This window comes from Lissotriton vulgaris, chromosome 3_2 (assembly GCF_964263255.1).
Source record: "Lissotriton vulgaris chromosome 3_2, aLisVul1.2, whole genome shotgun sequence".
NCBI classification, from domain to species: domain Eukaryota; kingdom Metazoa; phylum Chordata; class Amphibia; order Caudata; family Salamandridae; genus Lissotriton; species Lissotriton vulgaris.
In genome coordinates, this window is record NC_141690.1 from 250,315,801 (window position 1) to 250,334,182 (window position 18,382).

An 18,382-nucleotide genomic window follows, 5' to 3' on the forward strand; every position below is an offset into this window, starting at 1 on the left:
GCAATAGTTGCTGTCTGTAAAATGGGGCATAACTTGCATTTTGCAAGTTATGCCTCGCACCATGTCTTCAAAAAAGCAGACGCAACCATCGCACCCCAACTACGGAAGGTCATCAACATCTCATTTGGCAACGCACTCTACGCAGGAATCCCGACCAAACACCTACAACGACCGCAACGCATCCAGAACGCCTCCGCCCGCCTGATCCTCAATATCCCTCGACGCAGCCGCATCACCTCCCACCTAAGAGACCTGCACTGGCTCCCCGTCAACAAGAGGATCATCTTCAAGCTCCTCACCCATGCACAGAAAGCACTTCACAACACCGGGCCAGCCTACCTGAACAACAGACTCAAGTTCTACACCCCCGCCTACCAGCTCCGCTCCACCAGCCTCGCCCTCGCCACCGTCCCACTCATCGAATGAACGACCTCGGAGGCAGATCCTTCTCCTTCCTTGCCGCCAAGACCTGGAACACCTTCCCCACCCACCTGCGGCAGACCCAGGACCTGCTCACCTTCAGGAAGCTCCTCAAGACCTGGCTCTCCAAGCAGTAGCAGCACTCCCTCCCCTCAGCCCCTTGAGACCCTCACTGGTAAGTAGTGCGCTTTACTAATTCACTGCTTGATTGATTGATTGATTGATTGATTGAAAACAGTGGTTTAACCATTTAACCTATGGCATGATGGTGGCTAGGGGTCGCCTACTACCCAGTCAAGTATTCCTTGTGGTAAATGGGGATAAGGGAAACTTGGTGAAAAATCTTCAGATGCTGACAGAAAAGTCAATGAGTGTAGCTAAGCACATATAGGTGAAGGGCGCCATTGAAAAAGCCAACCGTTCCCTCACATCTGGAAGTCATTGCATACAGTGTTGCACTGTGAAGCAGTGAGTGTGTGGGTGTCTGTAACTTTCCACCTACACAGAAGCATTGACATATATCCAGTGCTTCATTTATAAACTAAAAAAAAGAGAACGTTCAGAAGTTCAGCGGCTTTGTTTTTACAGCACTTTTTACATCAAAACTGTCGATTGATGGATCGAAGGTTATATGTGAGTCTTCAAAGATAAGAGCCCTAGATACAAATTGCAGTAAAACCCACAGAAAACCACATGGGAAAATCCACATAAGAAAATCAACATTGAATAATCCACACGGGACAAGGTTTAACCCCTTCCCTGCTGCTGTTGGCCGCTGGCTGTCGCGAGCACCACCTCGCTGGTGCTGCGAATGTCCAACGGCAGACACGGCCCCGCCCACTCCGCAGAACCGCCGCACTGCCGCGAAATAACGGCCACGGCTAAGGTGTTAAGGTAAGTGGTACACACAATGAAGGTTTATTCAATATTTATGAATCACAGAAGGCAAAAAGAGAACTGGTTATTCAAGCAATTCAAAATACTCAAACATAAAATAAATGTGATTCATCAGTGGCAGAGGAAACTGGGCCTAATCTAATCTAATCTAATCTAATCTAATCTAATCTAATCTAATCTAATCCTAGCATAGCACCTTCAGGCCTCTTTCCTAGTGTCCAGGACTGGGGTGGAACCTCTTGGGGGGGCACGACTCACAGGAGGCAGAGTCCAGGTGCTGCGAGGTTGGAGCCTTATCAGTCAGGAGGTTCTGATCAAGAGGCCAGACAAATAGTTCTAAATTTCACTCTGGTGGTCTTGGGTTCAAGACGCTGGTCCAGTCCTTTTCACTCAGGATGCAGGGCAGCAGAGTAGCAGACTTACTTACAGAAAAGCAGCACAGCAGTCCTTCTGAGTCTTCTATAGGTGGTGTACTGAAGAGGTAGGTCTTAGGATCCAATATTTATACCTGGTGCCAGCTTTGCAATAGGTGAAGGTTCTGGACGTTTTGGAATTTTCTTTTTCCCTGACTTTTCCCCAGCTTCTCTGAGAGCACAAAAGACTAGTGTCAAACCCTTTTTGAGTGGGCCGAAGCAGAGCCTTTGTGATGTGCAAATGTAGTAAGTGATAGCTCCACTCCTAGTAAGTCAGAGATGGGACATCCTGCCAAAACCTACTCCTCTTTGTTGCAGTCAGAGAGCAATTAACAAAAAACAACTGCCATCTACACCTAGAAATGTGACCTAGGATGCAGGCTGAAGGCACCAAATGGTTAAACCAAAAAACTTCTAACTTTCTAAAAGTGGCATTTTCCGAACTGTGACTTCAAATCCGGCTTTACCATTATAGAGAGTTTTAAATTACAATTCTTTAGACACCAAACTTGACAATTCAACCGGTTGCCAAGTGAAAGTTAGCACTTATCAAATTTAGTATAGTAACCCAATGATATCCTATTGAAGAAGTTGGCCTTGCAGTAGTGAAGAACAAATTTAGGAGTTTTTCCCTAAAGGTGACTGATATGTACTAAAAAAGAAAGGTTTTTTTTGGCAGGTCGAAATGGCAGTTTTAAAATTGAACACACAAGCTGCAATGGCAGACCTGAGGCATGTTTAAAGGGCTACTTAGTTGGGTGTCACAATCAGTGCTGCAGGCACTTTACAAGGGACTTATGACAATTTTTAGGGAAATTTGTTTAGCTAAAAATAGAAAATTGACACAAGGAAGTATTTTGCTCTAAAATATAGCACAAAATGACGTATTTGGATTTTATGCATTTATGCACAGTTTCATGAAATATAAAAAAATCGCAAAATGATATTAAACCAAATTAGTTTTGATGTACATTCAAAGTTGTTCCTTAAACTGAAGTATAAACAAACATTCATCAGGTTTATATAGTTAGAGCTGGTACCAGTGAATCACTTTCAAAGCATTTATCTTTGCCTCAGACACTAAACACATATTTTATGTAATATCAACAGTGTTTGAAGATGATGTTGAGGATTTTTTCTGCTCCATAATGTAGTTTATGCAACAGAAAATACATGTATCCCCCTTTTGGGTGATCTCTGAAGCACTACATTATAGTGCTCAAGTTTGCTTCCAAAATACAACTTAATTCCTTGGGATACCTCTCTTTAATGGACATCAACTGCAAAATCACACTTCCAAAGGAAAAACAAAAGTTTGCAGAATTTTCATAAAGTTTGGTAGTAAGATTTTTTTAAATTGTGGACCTTGGCCTTTCCAGCTACAGCACATGTGTGAAGCCTAAGTAACCTTTGTCTGCCTGTGGACATGAGAAGAGCAGTTATGCGAAATTTACTATAGAAGTCATGATTGGACATAGCAGAATATTCATCTTCTGGCCCATTTCACCCTACCTTGACATGGATGATATAATTTACAGCTGCTAGACTGGCAACACATTAATCAATGTACTTGTTTTGAAATTCCTTCATATAGAACTTGACCGGGGCAATAATATCTCCATGGTTCATTTTAGAGTTGTCGGCAATATTCAACAAGGTTGTCCATGTAGTGCTGATTGAATGCATGGCCAGTCTGATATTTAGGGAAAATCTTTTGTCTGGTGTTATTTCTCTCGCCATTATCCCCCCTCCCCTTATAGATCAAACTTAATAGAGTGCCATGACCCTTAATCCTTCGCTGTAATTATGCACTCGCTCAACACTGATACTGGGGTTGTGATATTATCATCTGAGTTTCAACCCTCAGAAGAGGGGATTGCATTCAGCAGCTTAGGATTTTCTTGGTAAGCAATCTGAGACTGTTTGCTATTTGCCTGTATATCTTAAACAAGATTTTACCTTCTGCAAATAATGCAGGTAAAAACCTGTAGAGTGCACAATATGTGCACCATTTATCCGCTTCGCTGCGGCGCACATTCCGTCGCGGTGCGGCAGAATTTGACACGTGCGCAGATCCGCACACGCCCACCGTGACGTCGGACGGCGGGGGCTGTGCGATGCATGGAAGTGGTTAAACAACAGGGCCCATGCTTGAATTGAAGTCTTGCGTTGCAGAGCAGCAGTGCTATTTTGACAGTCATGCGCCAATTCAGACACCCTTGAGCCCTAGGGCCTCATTTATGAGCCCTTGCGTCAGTTTTGCGCTGCTGATGCGTATGCAAAGGGGGCGTTCCCCCGCAAAAACCCTCGTAATAGTGACGCAGTAAAATCTATGAGATTTCACTGCGTCACTTTTAGGACGCTGTTGCGCCAAAATCTTGCGCCTGCCTCACAGCAGGCGTAAGACTGGCGCAAGACCTTTAGCATGGGGCTTTCCACATGTGAAAGGACGCATTGCTGGAGTTGCGTCACTTTTGTGACACACTCCAGCAATGCGTCACTTTTGCGCTTACAGATATGTCAAAATACTGACGTATCTTAACTCCTTGCGACATGATGCGTCATACAATAAATATGACGCATCATTGGTGTCGCAAGGAGTGCGCAGTGAAAAGTGACGCATCGCTGTTTTCACGCAGCGATGCATCACTTTTCATAAATAAGGCCCCTAGTGCGAGTGTGTCTGTGTTAAGGGAAGCATACGTTTTGTGCTGGAAGGGGTCTCTTCAGGTACAACAACTATAGTTTAAGGCATTTCCCCTCTTTGAATCAGTGTTGTACAATGCACTAAACATGCAAAGTGGGGAACACTTGGAGAAATTAAAACATTTCTCCTCTTTACTCCTGCCGTGAGGAGGCACATATTTTAGTGCAAATCCCCGTCTACAGTTTTGTGTAGATAGGTATTTGTGGTATAACCCATGGGCAGCAGCGGCCGCCATAAATAAAGGGTGGTGGGGTAGCGCTGGAGTAGTCACGCGATTGGGGGGGGGGGGCCTACAAATAAAAATAAAAAAATTTAAAAACAAAACATACCTTTTGCCAGCCGCCGCCTCTAGCTTTCGCGTCTCGTCCTGCCACGTCGCCTCTTCTTCCTGGGTCCCAGCAGCCCCTGGGACTCGGACTTCCATCCAATAACTGATTGGTCGAGAAGGCAGGAAAGATGCCCTGCTCAGACCAGTGAGTCTGTGAGGTTTCTCCAGCCCAGCAGCTCATTGCAGCTGGGCTGGAGAAAACCTAAGTGTGCGTGTGTGTTTTGGTCGGCCTGAGATGGCCCGCCAAAACACAAATGCGCATTAAGGGAGTGGGGTGCACTAGCACTCATCCTCCCCTCCCATACCTAGGCCCACCCCTCCTAACACCGCTGGCTAAAAGCAGGCAAATGTAAAATAAAACAATGCAAGAGCATAGATTTATTGTACATTTGCTGGCTCCGAGCCAGGCAGTGGGGCAACGTTCTCCACTATTGCGGAGGAGCTGCCAATGCCCATGGGTGGGTACTTGGGAACCCCCTTGTACCACCTAGGCACCAAGTAATGCATGGCAGAGCGTTGTGCAGCGTTGCATCACATTGAGTTACAATCCAACACAAATCGCCATTTGCGTTAGATTGTAAATCACGCCACAGTAACGCAATCCCAAAGCAAAGTGTTTGTATCTTTGGGCCCAGGTGCAGGCACAAATAGGGCAGATGTTAATTTCCACATTCATTACATTATTCATTACTGTTCTATGATCTTGTTTAAGCATTAATGACCTTGGGGCCGATTCACAGAACTAACTTAAGACAAAATCCTAAACTTTCTACCATTTTGGTATTCACAGAAGGCACTTACTCATTTCGGTATTCACAGAAGTTAGGAATCCTAACTTTAGGACTCCTAACTTTCTCAGTTTAGGAGTCCTAAAGTTAGGAGTCCTAACTTTACTACTACTAAACTGAGAAAAATCCTAATTTTAAGACTTTCGGTATTCACAGAAAACACTTAGGAGGCCAAAGGTAGGAGTCCTAACTTCTGTGAATACCAAAATTGTAGTAAGTTTAGGATTTTGTCTTAAGTTAGTTCTGTGAATTGGGCCCCTTCCGTTTATTTTGAGAAACAAATTTCCTCATCCTAAGTGGCTTGAATCAAGCTCACTGCAACGCATTTGTATCTGACTTGTATCCTTTATAATATGCATTCCGTAGACATAGCTTCAGCAGATAAGAATTCTATGATTTCTACTCCCTTTCGATGCAGTACAATTGCATCTTAATCTCATGAAAGGACACATTTTAATGATATCTAAAGCCTTACTCACTGTTTTTGAAGCTTGAAAATACTAGTAATAATAATAGCTTACTGATGAAGTAGACTTTTTCTTCACATAATGTACCGGTGCATGGTTGACTGCTGTAGTATGTTCCTAGCTGGACTTTAAATATGATTCTTATTCACATGCTGACTTTAATGATATGAAACGCTACATTAGGAACAATTAGACCTGTCCCACCTTGGCATATTATGCAACCAGGGCTCAAGGGATCAAAGTTGCCACTTTTGTGTCACACTGCTAATATCAAAAGTGCCCAAATTGCTAAAAAGATCAAGGTTGCAGTAGTAGGCATGACATGATTTTTTACAGGCACTTATGTGAGTGAGGTAAATGTGCAGTGCAACCCTCATGTAATATTTAACTTTTATACCACGGGGTCATTTAATGTACCAGTATTCATTGTTGTAAAAATCCAAACCATAGTTGCACTTCATTTGCATGAATAAACTTCATGTATACAAGCCTTACACTCAAAATTTTTTCAAACAAAATCATGCGAATATGACCAAGAAATATTTTATTAAATATACGTGGGGCTTACTTGCACATAATATTCGTTATGCCGTAATAGGTGTCACAAATGGAAACAGTTTATTTGATCATTTTTGTTACACGTAGATAAATAATACTCTTAGGCAAGATATTTGAATTGGCCTGACGCAAAGTCCCTAAGATCCGACTTCATCTTATGTAGGCCCTGAGTCAATTTTAGTCCATGGAGGCTGCCATCTTCCTTCAGTTAGAAAATGGACATTGCCACAGTACCTGATTTATGCAGAATCATTGTCATGTATGCCTTTTAATGCACATGTCGCCAGTCTATATGTTTCTAGGAACTGTGATATTGTCAAGTTCTTCAGTGTCAAAGATATAACATCTAATGCAACATTCATCTGGGTCAAATGTCTACCACCTACCACGTTAAGGTTAAATAAGTACACATGCGGACATATACCCAAAATAGTATCATCTGAATTGATATCCTTTGTTCCCTTATATCTTCACAAGAAAACATCTGCAAAGCATACCTTGAGGCACACAACCTATATCAGACATTCCTAAACTTAAATCAGGAATTCCAATAGATTTAGGATATATAGACTGCCACTTGACCACTTGTTAGGAGAGGTCCTTTGCCCAGATTATCTCCCGAGATTGTACCAGAGAGGGTCTTACCTATTGCCAGCACAAGTCACACTTTGCAGATGCTACATCTCGCCTGAAGCTGATAAAGCCAAAGACGATAGCTCCGCTAACACTTCTGGCGGGTTACGTCTGACACTGATCTGAATGAGACACCTATAGTCATGTCAGCGTAATAATTCCGGAAACATTGACTTATGTTGGGTGGGTGCGACGAGGGGCACTGACACGGGAGCGCGTTTTTGGTGTATGACAGTATACTCTACGTTCAGAACATGTTTGACTTCATGCAGTGTGTACGAGAGTAGATCTATCCCTGATCCCTCCGTTACCATAACCATGAGGTCGGTTTCTGTTCCCGTAGAGCGGGGTCTCACATATCCTGAGCCAGGTCCAGGAAGAGGTGAGGTCCACTCCCCGGAAGCACTGGGTGAGTATCGTAGGATGACACAGTTCTTGACTTCTTGCACTGTAATATCCAGACCAGAGTTGCTGGAAGTGTTTCACTTGTATGTTTGTCCCCCGATTACAGTAACCAAGTACCTGCTTCCGAAGAGGAGTTCGCACAGAAGAAGGAACACTATATCCTTTTCTGGCTCTTTTCACTTGTGTGTTTTTTTGTATAATTTTTCACACTCCTTTATACACATATACAGGCAGTAGCACACCTTAGAACAGAGACCCTGAAGAAAGCCTGAGGTATCTCCCTCTGAGGCTGAAACATGTTGGTCTCCTCGCAGATATTTGTTATCAATGCGACGATTTTGCCAGTCTGTTCTTGTTTTTAATCAGGAAGGGGCCAACGCCTATTAAAATTTTTTCTGTTAGTTCCCTATCCTATTTTAAATCACCACTTTTTCTTTTTGCACTGCACTTTTCCCACTGAATCAACATCATTTGTGATACCTGTGTGATTGTGGTCGCTACCCCGAACCATCCGAGAGGGTATGCATGTGATCTCAATGGTCAGGAGACACAATACCCGCCAAGGATTACCAAATGATAATATTGATCTTGTAAGACTTTGATGGGAATCCAAAACAACTGGGGTGACTCACGATTACAGGTGTTTCATTTATTGGCGATTTGGTCTGTTATACTTTGTATTCCTATAGTACTAATTAGACATAGGATTTACATTAGCAAACACTTTTCTGGTTTAGCCCTTAGACCCCTAAGTTTTTTGTGTATAATTCAGTCCTTTGGGGGACAATACTTAGGCATTGGTCTTTAAACGTCCCTCTAGCCCTCCCCTACTGTTTAGTTTGTTATAACCTTTACTGTCAACAAGGTATGGAGTGTGTCTCTTCTCACTAAGAAACTCTAGACTGCAAGTTGCTCTGCCTTCCATGCTCTCACAGTACAGTGCATAGAAGTAGGCATCAGAGTGTTAAGTTCTAGATGAAACTTAAATGGCCTTTTAATAATGCTACACATTTTCATGTTATTCTTGTTACATATAACATATATGGTTGCTTTTTTTATTGTTCTGTGTAGTTATTTTAGATGTACAGAGAAACAAGCGGACTGCTCCTTTAGTAGCAAATACTTTTAACTTAAAATAGTTTTTTCTTCTTAATAGTGTGTGTGAACCTGCAAATAACAAAATAAGGTGTGCCCCTGATACCTTTAGGGGATAGTTAGAAACCCAAAAGCAATACTTCTATGTCAATTACACATTAAATAGTGTTTTGCGGGGCTACAATAACTTGTATTCATTGCTGGTGCATTGGACCAAGTTCACCTGTGTCACCTCTAGGTGGGAAAGCACCCCTTGTAGAGTGACGCTGAATCTGTAAATCATGCAGCATCCCAAACATTCACAAAAGATCAAAATAAGTTATTTGAAATAAAGTTTGCAGTGACTGCATTATTTCATTCCCAGACACATGCATTCATCAAACCAGTATTTTCAGTACTCGAACAGAGTTTTCAGTAGTATTGTTTTTCTTGAGCATGCTCTGCGGTAGTTCTACTCCTCATTCTCTTGTGGTTGCAGTGTAGAGGCAGTAACCATGAGTTCAGAAGGTGTGTTCTATCACAGGTTGGCCCGCTCCTGCATGTCCACTCGGATGTGTGGACTGCTCCTGCTCTGTAGGCTGTAGGAGTCATGCCAGGAACAGCAGCGGCCCGTCCAGATGGGCGGAGGGGCCAAGCCCCCTCTTTTAAGCACCATGAAGAATGTCTGTCAGGCTGTGCAAAGGTCAGCCTGACATAGTCTCGTCTTGTTCAGGTCTGGCAGCCAGGAGCTTGATGTTTGCTAAATGTGCCTGCGCCTGGCTGCCTGGGCTGAACTTTGCCAGGCTGAGGCTTTCACAGCCCTGTGGGCATGACTTCCTCGGCCTGGCAAAAGTGCCTGGAGGCCCTATCCCTCATTACGAGGGGGAGTTTTAAGCCCTGAAGTGCCCAGGGGTGTGCCACATCACAGAGCGCAGTGAGGTCAGCAGTCTCACTGACCCCATCCCACTCTGTGACGAGTGAGGGACTGTTGCCTTCTCGCAGTGGATGTCCTTGGGTCAGCCAATGCAAGAAGTCAGCAGTGCCAACCCTCCCGGGACCTCAGTAGTTTCCCTCTCTACAGTGAAGGTAAGGTTTATGTTTATTTTGTATGTTTGGTGCATGCATACATGTATGAATGCATGTGTATTTGTTAGTGAGTGTTGTGAATGGCTGTTTGTGCGTGTGAATGTATGCGTGTGAGTGCATGTGTATGTGCGTGTGTTGCCCGCCACCCCCATCCCTTGTACAGTTACTGTTCGTCATTGGTCAGGAACCGAGGAAGGCTTTGAAACATGTGCTGGTTTAGTTTCAGAGGGATGCTACCTATGTGACACCACTCAACATTCAACATATGAGGGAGCAAGGCTATTGCTCTGCTCCCTCATATGTTGAATGTTGAGTGCTAAAAAAGAGATTCAACAGCGATGAACGCTGCTGTGTCTTTTAGTAATTCAATGTAGGGAAAAACGTCATCCAACATAGTTTACAATACTTCCTGGAGAAGGATGGTGGATCTACCCTGGCTGAAGCTACAACATTCTCCATGGAAATGACACACCTATGCTCATGGGCAGCTCCTCTGTTGGAGACGAGGAGTGTTACCCCACATAAAATCCCCCCCAAACCTCTATCAATAAAATGGTAATTTTTGTTGTATCCCCCGAGCTGAGCATCAGGACGGGGGCGGGGCTGCTGCTGAGAGATAGCTGCAGGGAGGAGGGAGGGCTGTCTAATGCACAGTTTAAAGTGTGCATGTCTTTTTGGCCGGCTGTCTTGTGACGGCGAGCCATACATGCATTATACATACATTATGACAGCTGGGTTGAGACTAAGTGCAAGCCTCCAGATCGCAGTGGAGCGTAGAGTGAGGCCGCTCCCACCAATCCTGGTGAGGCTCACATACTGCATATGAGCAGCGCCAGGACTGGACAAGAGCGTTACCGCATCCAGTTCCAGTAAAGAAGAGGTGCAGAGAGAGGACATCGCCTGCCTGGTATGTTTTTTTGATATTTTTTTTAAATATATTTTATGGGCTCGTGCCCCCTTACCCCCTCCCTGTAGATGCCAGCAGCCACTGCCTATGCTCCTTTGAAATGACACACTTGCACAAACATTAAACACGGACAAGAACTTCAGCAGTGGTGATACTCTGGTCTGGATGCTTGCGCATGCGTATAGTGTAGTCCGGATTCGATCCAAAGCGCCTTGAATGGACTGGAAATCCAAACGCTACATCGTGCTCACATGCTCAGAGCTCATGCTACACAAACCCACTGGTGCATATGTTTTCATTACACGTTTATCTTTAGGTCACGTCTCTACCTACTCCTGTGATCCCAGTGTGGTAGAAGAGCAAAGTTGGTGCACACGCATGGCTCCATTTCGCCTTTCAAAAAGCGCTATAAACTTGCAAATATCTTTAACACGAAGACTGACTCAGGAAAGGACAGGGGTACCTGTAATGATGCACTTTCTTCCCCCAATAACTCTCGGAGTCAGGTTGCTGTACACTCTATTTATTCAGGTTATATCGTACAAGGAGCGCCGAGCATGTCCTCTGCCCAGCCTGCTCGCGCGCTAATGCCTCGCTGCGCACGCCGCCTCCCTACGTCACCGCACGTCACGTAGCTATGTGACGTGCAACGCTAGAGCGCTCACTACAGTACCAAGCCACCGATTATTCTAAAAGTGCTGTAAGCCGCTGATTGATTCATTAGTTCACAAACTTAGCTTAAAAATAAATTAATGATGTCTTCAGCAACCTGTATGGAACAGAAAAAAAAGCCATGTGGGAAGGAAAAGCACTGTATGCTGTGGATACTTCACTCATATGCTACAGTTCTATTGAGCACACTTCAGTAATGTGTTAGGCTTGTGAAAATCATCAGGCTGTGCAACTCGACAATTACCACGCAGACAGGTGGCAAATGGCCCTGCTGTGTAAACGAGCATCCTTCACTTCAAAGACAATAACCGAGAGGAGCCAAGCCCCAGCACTTGAATGCTGGGTAATGCATTTCAAACACTGTAATAGGGAACCCCATGCTGTGTGCACCACTTAGAGGCTGTTATGAGTACAGTGCAGAGAAAGAAAGGATGTATGCGGTGCCATGCCCTTTGGCTCACTCACCTGCTACCATTTTGGTATGAATATTTCCAAAGACAATAGTTTTTTGCTTTTGTGTATTGCGAAGCAGCTCTCAAGCTTAACCCCCTCCCTGCGGGGGTAATTCCGCCACGGTACTGAGGTGCGTGGCATCACTGTGGAGCTGTGCTCATGACGAGCTGGACTCTTCACGACCCCGCTCACTGATTAGTTCGCCCGCACAGGCGGGAATCAATCACACGTGGGCGGTGCAGAGCCGTTATGACGAGACCAACTCGTCATGAGTCACTGTGGAGCTGTGCAAAAACGAGCTGGTCTCTTCACGACCCCGCCCACTGATTAATTCACCCGCACAGGCGGGAATCAATCGCACATGGGCGGTGCAGAGCCGTTATGACGAGACCAGCTCGTCATGAGCACAGCTCCATTGTGACTTATGACGAGCTGGTCTCGTCATGAGCACCAAAGAGGTTAAGTAATTCACAGAAGAGTTTGTGTGTGTGTGTGATGTCTGTGCGTGTGTGTAAGAGACAGGATACAAGGTTAGCATAGCACACACTACAAGCATCTTTTGCATGCACAGAGCCCGTACAACATAGCAAGAATGCATGATTCCTTCACATACAGAAAACAAGTATCACATGGGCAAAAGAGTGCAATCGTTCCTCATGCACAGAGAATTAATCCACATGGGCATAAGCAGGGCAGGTTTTTCTTGGGCACAGTAGCAGGTGTCACAATGTCATTGACGGGTCTTGCTACCATCACCTACAAAGCAGGTCCAGCACAGATAGCAGCAGCTCAAGATCTAATCATTCACATAGAACAGTTATCACATGGTTAGCAATCCCAGATTCCATCACGCATACACAATGAGTGTCTGTTGGAAATTGTGCTAATGTTTGAGGGGGTGAAACCCTACTCAAGCAAAAGCCACAATTTCTGTCAGGGCAAAACACAAGCAAACAACTGTTCTTAACCATCTGGTAGCTTGGCACAAAACAGTTAGGCTTAACTTAGATACAATATCTAAAGTATTTATGCAGCACTTACAACATTGAGAAATGAAACACAATCCAAGAAAAATCCCATAACAATTTTGAAAAATAGAGCCAAATGTAATAAATTCATTGAGACCAAAAAGATAAATCTCCAATCTATAGAACTGGAGATATGCAATTTCAAAGTGTTAGGCAAAAACTGTGCCTAGAAGCACAAAGCACCTACTGTGGTTATCTGGTAACGTTGGACCAGGAAAAAGTTACAAGTTCAGGCCGACCACAATGGAGTGCCGGCAGGATACAGGGACCAAGTTAAGCTCACGGAACAAGAGTACCTTAAATCCCGGTTGAGGATCATTGCGAAATCCTGTGCAGCAACTGGTTCAAGGAGCTACGGGACAATTATCCTTGATAAATTAGATCATATTTATGATTTATAATAAACATAATACACAGGCTTCCCTGTGGGCCAGATGTTGGTGGCTAAATACCAGTGGGTAATGCTGAAATTCAGTAACTTTCAGCGTTACTGACCAGTATTTAGCCATTCCTAATGTAGGTAAGGAATCAGTAAGTAAGCAATCGGTAAATACCGATTCCCAAATACAGATTCCTTATTGCTCTTGCATTTAAGGAATCGGTAATACCGATTCCTTAAATGCAATGTAGGAAGCACATTAAAGACTGCTTTTGAGCCTTAAGAAATCGGTAATTACCACCATCTTCAAGTTGGTGGTAATTACCAATTTCCCTTAAAAAAACACTTTTTTTTTTTAAGTGCCATGTGGCACACATCCATGCACTTAGGAAATGTATGTGCGCCACATGTGCACACATGCACATTTCAGAGGTGCAACAGGGTGTCCTTTGGATACCCTGGCACCCTTGAAATACCTCCCGGTATTACCGAATCGGCAAAACCGAATCACTAATACTGAATGTCTTCACATTCATTCCCATGGGCCTCCAAGCCCAAAGAAATTAATGGGTAGGTATTCCTTAGAACCGAATCTCAATTACCGATTTGGTAATAAGGAATATTAAGGATTTGGTATTTTTTACCAAATCCTTACCTACATAGGAATTACCGATTTCTTAATAGCGAATCGGTGAAATTCGCTAATAAGAAATCGGTATTTCTGATTTACCTACATCTGGCTCTTTGTTATATGTATGAGATCTATTTCATCCTTTCGTTCTCTATTAGAAATTTCACACAGGGGGACTGTTTTTGAGTACCTTCTTTCTCTTATTTTTCTATCTGGAGCAACCGTATGTAAATAATGTAATTACACTGTCAAGTTGTGTTTATAAAAAACTCATGCATTTACTTTTTCATGTGTGATAAGAATTGATATTACTGTATATTCTCTTCCGTATTGATGGAAGTAATATCTTACCCCTTACCTCAAAGTTGAGGAGGCTGATTTGGACAAATGAAATCAGGACAAGCTAATTAGTTTAGTCTTCTCCTTCCTGTTGGTCTCTCTGACGGGGCCACTGTTGTTGCGTATCATAATTTAACCAGGTCCTTCAGGATATTGATACGTTATCCCATTGATATGTAATGGTAGCTGTCCAAAAGCAGCATTTTTTAATTGTGACTTGAAATCTGACTTTACTAATAAAGAAGACTTTAAATTTCAATTTTTTAGACACCAAACTCAACATTCCCACCTATTCATAATTGAAAGTTATCACTAATTAAATGTAATCAGTTAACCCAATAATATCCTATGGGAGAGGTAGGCCCTGCAATAGTAAAAAACAAAATTAAGAGTTTTTCACCACCAGGACATTTAAACGTTATAAGCACATGTCTAAGTTTTTAAATACACTGCACCCTGCCCTTTGGGCTGTTTAGTGCGTACCCTTCGGGTTGACTCATTTGTATTAAAAAGGAAGGTTTAGGTCTGGCAAAAGCTTAATTTTGTCAGGTCAAAATGGCAGTTTAAAACTGCACACACAGGCTGCAATCAATGGCAGGCCTGAGAAACTTTTAAAGGGCTACTAAAGTGGGTAGCACCATCAGTGTTGCAGACCCACCAGTAGCATTTAATTTACAGGTCCTGGGTACATGTAGTACAACTTTACTATGGACCTAAATTAAATGTAGCAATTGCAAGCCAGCGTCACCATGTTTAAAGGAGAGAGCACAGGCTTTTTAGCACTGGTTAGCAGTGGTAAAGTGCACACATCACTGTAAGGCTTACTGGTCTAACATTTTGACATAGACAGCAAATGCTCATGTTTCCCCCATTCACAGAACATTGGCAGGTTCCATCAGGTTCCATCATGCATACTGAACTGGTACCCCACAGGCAGCAAGAGTGAATGCATCCCTTCATAGAGCGGTGAAAGGTTCTATTGGGCATAATAAATGAGTACCACACCGACAGCAGGAGTGCATGCTTCTCCCAAACACAGGCAAGTGCCAGGATCCATCATGAACACTGAACGTTTCATACACAGACAGCCGCAATGAATACTTCTTCAACACCCACCTATAACTTCTATTTAGGATACACCAGGTACTTCTGAACAGGGCGGATAGGAGGAAAAGGTTCAAGAGCGAGCACAGGATAAAATGTATGTTGCAGTGTTAGAGTGGAAGACACCTGGAACAGATCCATCTGTAGCAAGTAAGAAGGGATTGTTCAGAGGGACCGAGAAGACGGTGCATGATGAAGGGCTTGCTTGGGTTTGATCCAGCAGGAGAGGTGCAAAGCTTCAATCCTCTTGAAAGGTAAGTGTAACTGACTGAACCAGTCTTGCTTGAGAGGACTGAAGTGAGTGTAAGAGCCGTGTGCCAAGTAGCCTGATACTGCATTACAAATTAAACCATTTAGAACGTGTACTTCCAAATGTAAGAGTATTACCTTCCATTCCCCTCCAACCATGTTTAAGCTTTGCAATTACCCATACATACAATCATACTGCAATACAGGTGATTATTGTGATTTGGGTGACTACTGCTAATGGAAGAGTGCAGATACGCAGACGTTATGCAAGTTTGAAGAGTACTAATATATTGAAACAATATGGACGTATATTGTCAGTGCGGCAAGTATTGCAATATGGATCAGAATTACCATACTTATGGGTTCTTCTACATTTAAGGATAGTGATGCACTGTTATACTGACTATTGCAATAATAACAAATATGATTATAAGGACAAGTATTGGGATATTGACATTCTCCAGTTTGTTTATTCCAATCTAGAATCCACTCAATAGGGGTTAGATTGCCTCAATAGGGTTAGTACTATAGAAGTCCCCCGAGAGACCCATAAGTCTAAAGTTGTTTTAATGACAATGCAGAGTATCTATCTGTCTATCTATCTATCTATCTATCTATCTATCTATCTATCTATCTATCTATCTATCTATCTATCTATCTATCTATCTATCTATCTATCTATCTATCTATCTATCTATCTATCTATCTATCTATCTATCTATCTATCTATCTTTGTGTGTGTGTGTATATATATATATATATATATATATCTATATATAGATATATATATATATATATATATATATATATATATATATATATATATATATATATATATATATATCGTCTCTATATTGATTTGTTAATACTAAGTCTGTCCTTGCTGTCAGTTGACATGTGGTCACTGACGTCTATGCTGTTGAAAAAAACTTTTTTTCTTTAAAATGGCCGCGCGCTTTCCTAACCACATCCAGTGATCAAGACTACTGTGTAGTCGAAACGCGTTTGGCAGCGGCAATAAAGAAAATCGTGAAATCTCACTTGGCGTGGTCATTTTTGGGATTGTGAGGGACTCGATCCAAGGAGTCCTACTGAGACGACGCAATTCTCGATTTGGAGGAGGCAGTCAATACTTGGATACTTGTTGTATACATTTGTACTGCCACCCCCCCCTCAACGCGGGAAAAAGAAAGGAAAAAACGGCTGGATTTACGGGAAAGCTCCAAACATCTCGGACTTGCCTGGAGTTCTGTGGGCGGCTGCTAGCAGTTCTACGGTATAACCAAGGTGGGCGGATAAGTCTAACCCAGAGACGTCCTGCGGGGGAGAGAGTGAAGCCTCACGAACACGTGATTCAACACGGAGAACGTTTGGCGGATGAGATCACAGCGAGCGCGCTGATACATTGTAACATGGATGCCGCTGAGGTTAACGAGCGCGAACAAGCAGCGCTACAAGTATTCACTGATGAGAGTGGTCCCGCGGGTGACGGCGCAGCACCAGGCACGAGCGGGAATGTGCAAAATGAGCTGATGACACGGCTAAGGCGATTGGAAAAACTCCAAAGATCGGAGTTATCTAAATGGTGGGAATCAAAATCACTTCAAAGATATCTGGAAGTGCAACGCATACCCCGAGGACTCCGGGTAATGGTTGCTCCGAGTTATGAAGACCCAAACCCGGAAATGTTAAAAGAGTGGGCGGCGAACAACAATGACTCTTCACGAAGAATGCTAGGCATTCTTATAAAATATGCCGATATCGACAGGAAAAAAATCTTGGAGGAAATAGAGCAAATCCTCAATGATCTGAGTAAAGAGGAAGATCAGTCTACCATCTTAAAGTTTAAAGCTGAGAGTAAGGAAAGACTAAAGAAATTGGAAATTTCAATAAAAGAGCGCAAAACGCACAAATTTCAGCGCGATAAACAAGATTACAAACGAGGGCAGATATACACCTTTGCCAAGAAGTTCGACGCCATCAGACAGCAAAAACAGGCTAAATCGGCCAGCCTCTCCAAAAAAGGAACGGAACCTGCTTCTGATCTAAGCAGTGTTACCAGCTCAGACTACGACACGGAAGGAGAAGCCAATAGACCCACACCTGGAGAAATCCCATCCGTGATCGATGAATTGGGATATTTAAACATGGAGCGACGCTACAATCTGCGTCAAAGGCCACCAACACAGAATGCAAATTAAGAACCACCAGGAGGGAAAGGCAGAGGACAAACCGGCGGAAGGGGAAGAAGCGCCGGGAGAGGATATCAGAAACAGAAGAAGAAGCAGTTTTGACAACAAACCCCACCAAAGATATGACTATCATTAATCTAACGAACATCCAATTGACAGAGAAAGAGCATAATATCTTAGAACTGGGCCTTTCATTTTGCCCGGAAGCTGATATGGACTTTGTACAGACCCGCATTGATCTTTTTAAGTTTATAAGACTGCTCAAACTTAAAAAGCATTTCCTCACAAACCCGAAGCAAAGGACTACTGAGGTTCCCCAAGTGGGTGCTGCTAGTGAGAGTAACCTTAGAGTGGAGGACAAGGATTTAATGGTAGAATTGAGAGCAACAAATATGGAAGCACAAGATTTGGAGCCTGAGGACTTTGCTGACTACATTGCCCAGGAAGAAGATATTAATATATATCAAGATGCCCCAACACCTTTTAGACCGAGATCACGTTTTACACCTTCGTCAACCAGGGATACAGTTGACGTTTATAATGAACTGGTCCTTAATGAACTGAAGAAGTTGGGTAAGAACATGAATCCAAACAAAGCAAGTAATGAACAGCAAAGAGAATATTATGCTTTAATTAAGAAACTATTGGAGTG